Source organism: Phascolarctos cinereus, unplaced genomic scaffold (assembly GCF_003287225.1).
Source record: "Phascolarctos cinereus isolate Bilbo 61053 unplaced genomic scaffold, phaCin_HiC Scaffold_4;HRSCAF=312, whole genome shotgun sequence".
Taxonomy (NCBI): domain Eukaryota; kingdom Metazoa; phylum Chordata; class Mammalia; order Diprotodontia; family Phascolarctidae; genus Phascolarctos; species Phascolarctos cinereus.
Window position 1 is genome coordinate 82,065,990 of NW_027555847.1, and position 13,540 is coordinate 82,079,529.

Here is a 13,540-nt window from a genome sequence, read left to right on the forward strand (position 1 = left end):
TAACTCTCCATAAAAATGTGTGCTTGGGCACACTTTTAAGTGACCTTTTTAATATTTTCTCCACTCTCTTAAGTCTACACAATCAGCACAACAATAAATGAAGCCCTGGTTTTTAGTGTGGCCAACTTCCAGGATGTGGTGCAACTTCCAGGATGCAAATGCTAACACTGAAAATTTAACAGTGGTTCCTGGGAGTCAATGCAAGCTGGCTTCAGCATATCGCTGTCCCAGATTATGGCTTCAAGGTTCATTAGGATTCTGAAGATCATAAGGAGTCTGAAGATTATTTTTCTTCATAGAGAAGCCAGAAGCAAACCAGGAGTAGAATGTCGTAATTGTACATACACAAAGAGATGAATGATGCACCAGTGGGAATTACTATGTGCACCACTTCAACCACCTACTCAAGTGTAAACAAGCTAGCTTTCCTATTTGCCGGCATATCACCAATAGAAGCATGTCCGGGACCTCTGCAAGCACCAGACCTATGTGAGCCACATAAAATAATTTGTGCAAGAGCAGCATTTATTGGTGGGGCTGAAAGGTGGGAATGGGGAGAAACTTTGACAGGGTTGAATAGTCACAGGTACACAGAAGCCCCCAACTCTGCCCCTATCTCATCACCATATACCAGCTAGATAAACACTGCTCTGACCTTTCTTGCTTAAAAAAAAAAATAAATTATCAACCTCAAAACAAGCAGAAAAAAAAAATCTTGAAAAGTATAGGAGCCATAGGTACAACTGAAAATAAAAGAACTATTTTTAAAAACTAAGAGATCATTAAACAATTAGCTAATTTGGTCCCTACCCCTCTTTTTCCAATGGGAAGAGGAAAAAGAGGGAGAGAAGACAGATTTTATTTAAAAAATTTTCCCTTAGGTTTTTCTCAATTTTCTAAACATTTTTATTTAATGTTATAAGTTCCAAATTCTATCCCTCTATCCCTCCTTCCCTCCTCTCCGCCCCCCCCCCCGATGGTAAGTAATCAGGTATAGGTTGTACATGTATGATTATGTAAAACATTTCCATATCAGTCATTTTGTACAGGACTCAAAAGAAAAAAATAGCATGCTTCAGTCTGTATTCAATCAATATCTGTTCTTTCTTTGGAGGCAGATAGTATGCTTCATTAGTCCTTTGAGATCGTCTTGGATCATTGAATTGCTAAGAATAGCTGTCATTTACAAATTCTTCATCAAACAATATTGCTGTTACTGTGTACAATGTTCTCCTGATTTTGTTTATTTCACTCAACATCAGTTCATGTAAGGCTTTCCAGGTTTTTTCGAACTCATCCTGCTTGTCGCTTCTTTTTTAATTTTTTCTTTTTTTTCCCTTAATATAAATTTATTTATTTTTAGTTTTCAACATTCACTTCCACAAGTTTTTGAGTTCCATATTTTCACCCCATCTCCCCCCTCCCCCCACCCCAAGATGTCATGCATTCTGACTATCCCTTCCCCTACTCTGTCCTCTCTTCTATCTCTCTCCCCTTCTCTTTTCCCCTTCCCCTTCTATTTTCCTGTAGGGCAAGATAGACTTCTGCACCCCATTTCCTATATTATTTCCCAGTAGCATGTGAAAACATTTTTTTTAAACATATGTTTTTAAAACTTTAGGTTTCAAATTTTCTCTCTTCCTCCCTCCCCACCCACCCTCATTGAAAAGGCAGGCAACAATATAAGTTGTACATGTGCAGTTATGCAAAACACGTCCATAGTAGACATGTTGTGAAAAACTAACTCTATTTCCCTTAATCCTATCCTGCCCTCCCATTTATTCTATTCTTTCTTTTGACCCTGTCCCTCCTTAGAAATATTTAATTCTGATTAACCCCTTTCCCAATCTGCCTTCCTTTCTATCATCCCCCTGCTCTCTTGTCCCCTTTTCCCCCTATTTTCCTGTAGGGTAAGACAGATTTCCATACCCAATTGAATGTGTATGTTATTCCCTCCTTAAGCCAAATCCTATGAGAATAAGATTCACTCATTCCCTCTCACCTTCCCCCGTTTCCCTTCCACTGTAAGAGACTTTTCTGGGTTTTTTTGTGAGATAATTTACCCCATTCTACCTCTCCCTTTCTTCATCTCCTAGTGTAATCCTCTCTCATCCCTTAATTTTATTCTCCAGATATGACCCCTTAATCTTCAACTCACCCTGTGCCCTCTATCTATCTATCTACATATACATACATATAATTTTTTTCCTCCAACTACCCTGATACTGACAAAGGTCTCATGAGTTATAAATATCATCTTTCCATGCAGGAATGTAAACAGTTCAATCTTAATAAGTCTCTTATGATTTCTCTTTCCTGTTTACCTCTTCATGTTCCACTTGAGTCCTGTATTTGAAAGTCAAATTTTCTATTCAGCTCTGGTCTTTTCATCAGGAATGCTTGAAAGTCCTCTATTTCACTGAATGACCATTTTTTCCCCTGAAGGATTATACTCAGTTTTGCTGGGTAGGTGATTCTTGGTTGTAATCCTATCTCCTTTGCCCTCCAGAATATTATATTCCATGCCCTGTGGTCCTTTAATGTAGAAGCTGCTAAATCTTGTGTTATCCTGATTGTGTTCCCACAGTACTTGAACTGTTTCCTTCTGGCAGCTTGTAATATTTTCTGCTTGACCTGGGAACTCTGGAATTTGGCTACAATATTCCTAGGAGTTTTCCTTTGGGGATCTCTTTCAGGAGGAGATCTGTGGATTCTTTCAATTTCTATTTTGCCCTCTGGTTCTACTATATCAGGGCAGTTTTCCTTGATAATTTCTTGAAAGATGATGTCTAGGCTCTTTTTTTGATCATGGCTTTCAGATAGTCCAATAATTTTTAAATTCTCTCTCCTGGATCTATTTTCCAGGTCAGTTGTTTTTCCAATGAGATATTTCACATTGTTTTCTAATTTTTCATTCTTTTGGATTTGTTCTACTGTGTCATGATTTCTCATAAAGTCACTATCTTCCAATTGCTCTATTCTAATTTTTAAGGAAGTATTTTCTTCAGTAAGCTTTTGGACTTCCTTTTCCATCTGGCCAATTTTGCTTTTTAGGGCATTTTTCTCCTCATTGGCTTTTGGCCATTTGGGTTAGGCTATTTTTTAAGGTGTTATTTTCTTCAGTATGTTTTTGGGTCTCCTTTAGCATCACTCTCAGTTTTTCCTCTACTTCCCCTTACTTGCTTCTCAAAATCGTTTTTGAGCTCTTCCATGGCCTGGGACCAATTCATATTTTTCTTGGAGGCTTTGGATGTAGGGGCTTTGACTTTGTTGTCTTCTTCTGGTTGTATATTTTGGTCTTCTTTTTTGCCAAAGTAAGATAATATAATCTGACTCTTTTTGCGCTGCTTGCTCATGATCCCAGCCAATTACTTGAGTTTTAAACTCTTTGTTAAGGTACGAATCTGCTTCCAATGTGGAGAATGTACTGTCCCAAGCTTCCGGGGTTTGTACAGCTGTTTTCAGAGATACTTGTAGGGACCTGTAAATTCTCAGTTCTTCCAAGGTGGTATGATAAGGGGCGAGGTGTTCACTCCTTTCCTGGCCTGTGACCACAGGTATTCCTTTCTGTCCTGTAACTGTGAGGAGGGGTTTCTCTCCACAGCCACTACAAGCTCCACCATGCCAGTGCTCCTCCTTACCCCAGCAGCGCTGCCCAGAACTGTGACCCAGATCCAAACATGGGCAAAGCAAGAGATTCCTGCCTCAGCACTGGCAAAGAGATCCCTGCAGTCCCTCTCTGATCAGCCACTGGATTCCCCCTCAGTCTGTGGGCCGGAAGCTCGGGAAGCAGCTGCCCCCCCAGCGCCACGCTCTTGGGGAATGGAGCTGAAATCCCGCCTTCCTTCCTCAGCACCGACAGAAACAGACTTTTCCCACTGACCTTCTAAGTTGTCTTTGGCATTGGTGGATTGAGGAGCCTGGAAACCTCCACAGCTGCCTGAGATTCAGTCTTCTGAGGCCTGCTCCATGTTCGCTGTGGCCTGCGCACCCACGCTGCGGCCCACACCACGCTGCGCTGCACTCCCAGCCCCACACGATATACCTTTCTGATCAATCATCCAGGTTGTCTTGGACTGGAAATTTGTTTCACTCTGTCTTTTTGTGGGTTCTGCTGCTTCAGAATTTGTTTAGAGCCATTTTTTATGAGTATTTGGAGGGGTTTGGGGGAGACCTCAAGCAAGTCATTGCTTTCCGCCATCTTGGCTCCGCCCCTTCTTGTCATTTCTTATAGTACAAAAATATTCTATTACAATCATATGCCACAGTTTGTTTAGCCATTCCTCAATTGATAGGCATCCCTTTGATTTCCAATTCTTTTTTTTTTTTTTTTTTTGGTGAGGTATTTGGCATTAAGTGACTTGCCCAGAGTCACACAGCTAGTAAGTGTCAAGTGTCTGAGGCCAGATTTGAACTCATATCCTCCTGATTCCAAGGCCAGAGCTCTAGCCATTGTGCAACCCAGCTGCCCCTTATTTCCAATTCTTAGCCACCACAGAAACAGCTGCTATAAATATTTTTGTACAAATAGATTCTTTTCCATGTTTTTGGATGTCTTTGAGATATAGACCTAGCAGTGGTATTGCTGGATCAAAGTGTATGCACAGTTTTATAGCTTTTTGGGCATAGTTCCAAATTGCTCTCCAGAGTGGTTGGATCAGTTCACAACTCCACCAACAGTGCATTAGTGTCCCAGTTTTCCCACATCCCTTCCAACATCCAACATTTTCCTTTTTTGTCGTATTAGCCATTCTGATAGATGTGAGGTGATGCCTCAGAGTGGTTTTAATTTACATTTCTCTGATCAAATGTGATTTAGAGCATTTTTTCATATGTCTATAGATAGCTTTGATTTCTTTGTCTGAAAACTGCTTGTTCGTCATCTTTTGACCATTTATCAATTGGGGAATAAGTTGTGTTCTTATAAATTTGACTCAGTTCTCTATATATTTGAGAAATAAGGCCTTTATAAGAGATACCTATTGCAAATTTTCCCCCAGTTTTCTGTGTTCCTTATGATTTTGGGTACATTGGTTTTGTTTGGGCAAAAACTTTTTAATTTTATATAACCAAAGTTATTTATTTTACATTTTGTAATGGTCTCTATATTTTCTTTGGTCCTAAATTCTTCCTTTATCCACAAATCTGACATAAACTATTCCATGCTCTCTTAATTTGCTTATGGTATCATCTATTATGTGTAAATCATGTACCCATTTTGACCTTATATTGGCATATGCTATGAGATGTTGGTCTGTACCTAGTTTCTGCCATACCGTTTTCCAGTATTCCCAGCAGTTTTTGTCAAATAATGAGTTTTTATTCCAAAAACTTGGATCTTTGGGTTTATCATATACTAGATTACTATGGTCATTTACTGTGATGTAATCTATACCTGATCCACCACTCTATTTCTTAGCCAGTACCACATTGCTTTAATAATTACTGCTTTATAATACAGTTTGAGATCTGGTATGGCTAGACCACCTTCTTTTTCATGAATTCCCTTGATATCCTTGAGCTTTTGTTCTTCCAAATAAATTTTGTTATTATTTTTTCTAGCTCTATAAAATAATTTTTGATATAGATTAATTTTAGGTAGAATTGTCATTTTATTGTATTGGCTCAGTCTACCCATGAGTAATTAATATTTTTCCAGTTGTTTAAATCTGACTTTATTTGTATGAAAAGTGTTTTATAGTTGTGTTCATACAATTCCTGGATTTGTCTTGGCAGGTAGACTCCCAAGTGTTTTATATTATCTGCAGTTATTTTAAATGGAATTTTTCTTTCTACCTCTTGCTGCTGGAATTTGTTGGTAATATATGGAAATGCTGATGATTTATGGGTTTATCTTGTTTGCTAAAGTTGTTAGCAATCTCCCCTTTCTATTATCCCTATCCCTTTTTAATTCCTTCTAGGGGGTAAGATAAATTTCTATATCCAACTGAGTGTGTATGTTATGTATGTATATATGTGCGTATGTATGTGTGTATGTCCTCTTTGAGCTAATTTTGATGAGAGTGGGATTTAAGCTTTGCCTGACACCACCCCACACCACCTCCACCATCTTCCCCTTCATTATACTAGCTCTTTCATGCCTCTTTTATATGGGATAATTTACCCCCATTCAATCTCCCTCTTTATTCCAGTGCAATTTTCTTTCTCACCCTTTTATTTTGTTTTTTGGGTTATCATTCCATCAAAGTCACCTTATATCCACACCCTCTGTCTACATATACTCTTTCTAATTGTTCTTATAGTAATAAAGTTATTGAATTACAAATATTATCTTGCCACATAGAAATAGAAATAGTTTAATCTTATTGAATTTCTTATGTTTTTTCTTTCTTGTTTCTCTTTTACCTTTTTATGTTTCCCTTGAGTCTTGTATTTGGGGGTCAAATTTTTTTATTCAGCTCTGGTTTTTTAATTAGAAATGCTTAAAAATCCTCTATTTTACTGAATATCCATTTTTCCCCCTGAAAGATTATATTCAGTTTTTATGGGTAGGTGATTCTTGGTTGTAATCCTAATTCCTTTGCCTTCTAGTATATCATACTCTAAGCCCTCTGATTCTTTAATGTGGAAGCTGCCAAATCCTGTGTAATCCTGGCTGTAGCTCCACAATATTGAACTGTTTCTTTTTGGCTACTTTCAATAGCTCTGGAATTTGGCTATGATGTTCCTGGGAGTTTTCATTTTGGGATCTCTTTCAGGCAGTGATCGGTGGATTCTTTCAATTTCTATTTTGCTTTCTGGTTCTAATATATCAGGGCAGTTTTCTTTGATAATGTCTTGAAAGATATTGTCCAGCCTTTTTTTTCTTAATCAAGGCTTTCAGGTAGTCCAGTAATTCTTATATTATCTCTCCTGGATGTATTTTCTAGGTGAATTGTTTTCCCAGTGAGAAATTTAACATTTTCTTCTTCTTTTTTAAACTTTTTTGATTTTGTTTTTATTGTATCTTGATGTCTCATAGAGTCATTAGTTTCCACTACTTCAATTCTAATTTTTATGGAATTATTTTCTTTTTGGTTGTCGTTCAGACATTTATATTTTTGTTACCCTAAAACCCATCTCCTTTCTTTTCATTTTTTCTCCACTTAATAGTATTTTATTTTTCCAATTACTGTATAGATTGTTTTCAGCATTCACTTTTATGAAATTTTGAGTTCCAAATTTTTTTCTCACTACAAGACAGCGTGCAATCTGATATGGGCTATACATGTACAAGTCTATTAGACATATTTCCACATTAGTCATGTTGTGAAGGAAGAATCAGAACAAAGGGGGGAAATCACAAGAAAGAAAAGAAGAGAGAGAAAATAGTATGCTCCAATCTGCATTCAGATTTCATAGTTCTTTCTCTGGATGTGGATAGTATTTTCTATCATGAGTCTTTTGGAATTGTCTTAGATCAGTGTATTGCTGAGAAGAGCTAAGTCTATCAAAGTTGGTCGTCACACAGTGTTGCTGTTACTGTGTACAGTGTTCTCTTGGTTCTGCTCACTTCACTCAGCATCAGCTCATGTAGGTCTTTCCAGGTTTTTCTGAAATCTGCCTGCTCATCATTTCTTATAGAACAATAATATTCCATTACATTCATATATCACAGCTTGTTCAGCCATTCCCCCAATTGATGGGCATCCCCTCAATTTCCAATTCTTTGCCCCACAAAAAGAGCTGCTGTAAATATTTTTTTACATGTGGGTCCTTTTCCCTTTTTTATGATCTCTTTGGGATACAGACCTAGTAGTGGTATTGCTGGATGAAAGGGGTATGCCCAGTTTAGTAGCCCTTTGAGCATAGTAAGCAATCATTTTCCTCAGTGAGCTTTTGTACTTCTTTTTCCATTTGGCCAATTCTATTTTTTTAGGGAGTCATTTTCCTCAATTTTTGTATGTCTTCCCATGCTATTGACTCTTTTTTCATGATTCTCTTGCATTGCTCTCATTTCCCAATTTTTCTTCTACTTCTCCAATTTGCTTTTTACAATCCTTTTTAAAGTTCTTTCAAGAATTCTTTTTGGGCCTGAGACCAAATTACATTTTTCTTTGAGGCTTCACATGTAGCCATTTTGATACTGTTATCTTCTTGTAAGTTTATGCTTTGAACCCACCTATCACCATCATAAGTTTCTATAGTCAAGCTCTTTTTTTGTTTTTTGCTCATTTTTTTTCTATCTTTTTTTAAAATTTGGTGTTTTTATGTGAGAGTTGGACTCTGATCCTGCACTGTCCCAAGGTTTTTTGCATTGGAGCTCTGGGTCTTACTGCTGTCTTTCATTAGGCTTCAGGGCTTAGCTGCTTGCTTTCTCTGGAGGGTAGGCGGCCCTTCTGTTTTGTGCTGGCGTCTCTGTTGGCCTCCCTTGGGTATGAGGTTTAGCTACTGGCCTGCTACAGGGGTGGGGCCTTGCTGCTAGGTTGTTAGGGTAACAGAGTTTTTCTGGCAGCTGGCCCTGGAACAAGGATCTTGCAGCTAGTCTGCCCCAGGTTTGGGGCCCTACTGCTGGGTTGCTATGGAAACAGGGTCTCTCTGATGGAAGGCCCCAGGATCACAGTCTAGTTGTTGGTCAGCCCTGGGACAAGGACTTACCACTGGTCAGCAATAGGGTTAAGGCCTCTCTAGTGGCTTGTGCCATGGGTGTGGCTACTGGGGCAGGGCCCCACTGTGCCACACAAACTGCTGCTGCTGCTGCTGCTCTTGGACCCCACTCCCCTCCCACTCCACTGAGACATATCCTTCCTGCTGTGCTGGCAGGCTGCTTCCCTGCTCCCAGACCAATTCTGAGGTGGTTTCCCAGCTGTGTGGAGGGGAATCTGGGAGGCCTTCAAAGGGTTCCTTCCCCACTCCACTATCTTGGCACCAGAAGTCCTAAAAATTTTTATGTAATTTTAAAATATATGAAGAGGAGATGAGCTGGTTATGTACAAAGAGTGAATGTTAAATGGACAACCTGTATACTCCAGTGATACTTTCACAATTACAGATGATCCAGAAGAAGGCCAATGGCAGATTCGGTGGAAGGATTTATCAGAGGACAATAACAGGAATCAAAGCATTTTGAACATTATAGATTCTACAAATGCTTATGTTCTGTGCGAACAGCCTTCAGGAACCCTGGTCCCTCCACACTGTCACAGGCATCAAAGTAGGAGCTTCTTTTTTGGGGGGGAAATCAGTCTTTACACAGCAGAGCCCAGGCCAGGGCACAGAATTCTGCCCCATAGCAGCTGAGGACAGATCAGAGCTGAAGTGGCCAGAGCCCACACCAAGGACAGCAGGACTAGACAGGTCTGATAAATCAATAATAATAGTAAAAGAATCACAAATTAAAACAACTCTGAGCTTTCACTTTGTACCCAGAAAATAGTAAAGATGATAAGAGAACTGCTTAGCACCCTGGTTCAAATTAGGGGAAGAGACTACACAGAGAACATTACAGAGTGAAGTGAAGTTATGAGCAGGTGTCATTCAGCAGCCTCTCGCACTGTTGAATATACCTAGAGCAGTCCCTAAATTGGTAGCCCAATCAATCTTGTTTCACTCCAGACCCTAGACTCCCAATTACTGTGAACATGGCAAGCCCTGTCAATAAAGCAAATAGGAAATGCTCAGGCTGCAGTCAAGACTAATGATACCTCCACACACAGAGAGACTCAATATTCCCCACTATCCACAAAGCTTAAAAAAAAAGTGAAGAGCTCAGCTATGGAAGAACAAAGAGAAATGAGCAACGCTATTATTAAGATTTTAACATTGTTAGTATTTGCAGTGTTAGCCGAAAAAGTAAATATCTGCAATAATGCAAAACATGAATATATGTACAGGCTGGAACCTGAGCCAAAGCTACTGGCTAGGTAAGTATCCCACTGAGGCTAAGGGAAGAAACTGTATATGAGAGCAGCAAGAATGTTAGCGTTTAGATGAGCATGGAATAACAACACGACAGGTCACATCTATGTAAATAGTCAATATCTGACATTTGATATGTAAGAGTATGTGTAAGTTATCTAAATACATAGATGATGGACAGTTATGATCTGAATTCTGATCCACTTTTGTATAGTAGGAGAAGGGCTGTGCCTGGACCACCAGCATAATAGCTACAGGATCAGGCAGTGTCTACGATGCTGAGGCTTGGCAATCACTCCTCCAGGCTCCAGGAAGGGTATCAGGCTAGAATTTTATCTGTCTGCCACTCTTCAAATGTCTTTGGTTCAGGTACCTGAGTCTGAGTTTCGAAGGAAAACCACTTCACCGAGTCAATCATTTTGATTTATCAACAATCACTTCCATAGGCTTTTGATTTTTAAATTTTTCTACCTCTCTCTCTTTCCTCCCTCCCCAAGATGGCATGCAATCTGATGATATAGGCTATTCATATACATTCCTATCAAACGTATTTTCACATTAGTGATGTTGTAAGGAAGAATTAGAACCAATAGGAGGAACCATCAAAAAGAGGAAACAAAACAAAGGAAGCCCTTAATGTACACTCATCAGCTTAGCTCCTCTGCACCAAACACAAGTTACACAAAAGACGTCACAAATAGTGAATAGCATGTGAACTCATTTATCCAAGCAAAACAGTCAACAAAAATTGAAGTTCTACAGATTAGAATGTCACAGGAAATCAACAAGTTCATTAGCTCTTCAGGCAGGAGCAAGAAAAGACCTTTGCTCAAACGAGCAGAGAGAATCTCACCCAGGGGAGATCTTAGCAGTCTCTAAAACGTCATGCCCTGGAGGCTGGGAAGATGATGGGGCTAGCTTTCCTATTTATCCACAGCTTAGATAGCTACAGCCCACAACTTCTCTGGAAACTACCTCCCAGGAGGCTTTTTCTTCACATCTCCCAAGAATATATGGCATCAACTAAACTAAGTCCCTTATGTCAGATACGGCATTGTCACAGTTCATATTTCCTCAGTCAGTCTGCTATATCATCTCTTTCCTCATTCTCAGCAGCACACAAAACCTCACTAGACTTGGGTTACATATAATACTTTAAAATTGACACAACACTTCATATACTTCATCTGATCCTCACACAGTATCAAAAGCACTTGTTGATCAGCATCTATGTGCAAAGGATTGTGCTAAGAATAGAGAAACAAAAGTGAAGTAGTCCCTGTCCTCAAGGAGCTATATTCTACTGGGGGTAACCTACTATAAGCCTCAGTAAGCTCCAAAGTAATGTGTGTAAATGTGGAAAATCAGTGGACCACAGAAGGGAGTATCTTTCACAGCTATGGTTTAGGAAGTAATTATATTTGACTTCAATTTTTAAAATGGAGCTTAATATATCTCAGGGTCAAAGGTAGAAAGGTCCACTATAAACAAAAATATTGACAATAATACTTTTTGTAATAGCAAAAAACTGGAAATGAAATGGATATTTCCCCATTGATTGGGGGAGTAGCTAAACAAATTATGTTCTGTAAGTAAAGTGGAATATAGCTGCACTGTAAGAAATGATGAAATATGAAGAATGCAGAGAAATATGCGGAGATTTATATGAAATGATGATAAGGAAATAAGCAGAACCAAGAGAACAATAGACATGATGACTATAACAAGAATATAAATGGAAAGAAAAATAGCAAAAAAAAAAAAAGATTGAATACTGCATAATTATAATGATTAAGCCAAAGAGCCATTCTTTGCCGAAGTGGGGAGGGGGAGGCTTTGGTACATTCCATATACTATTAGATTCCTTTAATGTGCTTATTTGTTTTCAAACTACTTTTCCTCCATCTTTTTTATTGTGTTAACAAAGGATGGCTGTCTAAGGAAAAGTAATGTCCAAAAATGAAGATGATGCAAAAACAAAAGATATCAATGTATTTTTAAAAACAGTAAAGCAGTCTACCTGTGTACATGCACACTTCTTTTTTTTTCTTTTCTTTTCTTTTTTTTTTACAGGGCAATTAGGGTTAAGTGACCCAGCTCGTAAGTGTCAAGTGTCTAAGGCCGGATTTAACTCAAATCGTACTGACTCCAAGGCTGGAGCTCTGTCCACTGGAAGTGAATGTTGGAAACTAAAAATACATATATATTTTTAAAAGATATTTCTTTCTCCTAATTTTTCTATCTCTTAATAATAATAGCATTTACATAGCACTTTAAGGTTTGCAAAGCTTTTTACAAATATTGCCTCATTTTATCCTCACAACAACCATGGGAGGTAGGTGCTATAATTATCTCCATTTTATAGATGAGGAAACTGAGGCAAATAAAGGTTAAGTGACTTGCCCAGGGTCATAGAGCTAGTAGGTATATGAAGCTAGATTTGAACTTAGGCCTTCTGGAGCATAGGCCCAGAATTCTATCCACTGAGCCACCTAGGTACTACCAACATCCCATTTAGCCAGCTTCCGACCATTGGGGTTGTTTTCGGTTCCTGTCTTCCCTACTCTACATTGCTATTTCTATTACCCTTTTCATATCTACCTCCAATCCTCATTTCTCACTTTGGCAAACCTCCTAACTAGTATAGCAGAGGACTGGCTAATAAGCCCAGTCCTTATGAGCCTATGCAGAGTGCTCAGTTGATTCTGTCCTTTGGACTTTGGATCATGTGTAGACATTCTGTAACTAATTTGGTGTGTTAACTACATGGAGGAGAGTCTTTGGCTGAATGGCTAGAAATGGAGAAGCATTCCTAAGGTGCTAGCTAGCCAGAAGCCTCCCCTCTCTTTGATTTGTCTACTTTTTGTCTGGCAGTGTTCAGGTGAGGGAAGGGAACTAATATAGGGAAAGAGGCCCTTGGCCCTCTCCATCCAAGACCAACATGTAGCACATGAGTATGGACCTCAGTTCTTTGCCTTGGTATTTGTTTTTTCATGTTAGTTGAAAGAGAGTGGAGTACATGACCTCATGAGTTCTGAAAGGTCAGGAGAACAAGCCTCCAGTATATCTGGCAGTAGAGTCTGGGGTGGAGTCTGCACCATCTGGTCTAGTCTTGGAAGCCCCCAAGAGCTAGGAGCAACCTTGTGGGGCCCAGCCCAGCAGTCTGAAATTAGGTCTCATCCAACATCAATGTCACATTTCAATGTGAACTTAGTGGGACCAGTGCTGTAGAAACCGAGTGAAGTCTGAGCCTGTTATCTTTAGGAACCGAGGTGGTATAGGTGAGAGTGTACATCTAAAGTGTTAGGAGAGGGAAATGTTGATACCCCTGTTCTTGATATATCATTGAAGTAAATAACCTTTTGTAAAAGCTAACTGATAATAATTGGTTAAATAGAACTGGGGTGCTAGGGTCGTTCAGTCATTTCCATTGTGTCTGGCTCTTCATGACCCTATTTGGAGTTTTCTTGAGGAAGATACTGGAACACTTTGCCATTTCCTTTTCCATTTTATTTTACAGATGGGGAGATTGAGGCAAACAGGGTTAAATGACTTGCCCAGGGTTCACACAGCTATTAAGCGTCTGAGGCTAGATCTGAACTCAGGAAGATGAGTCTTGCTGACTCCAGGCCCGGCACTCTATCCATTGTGCCACCTAGCTGCCCAGGGTGCTAGTTAGTAG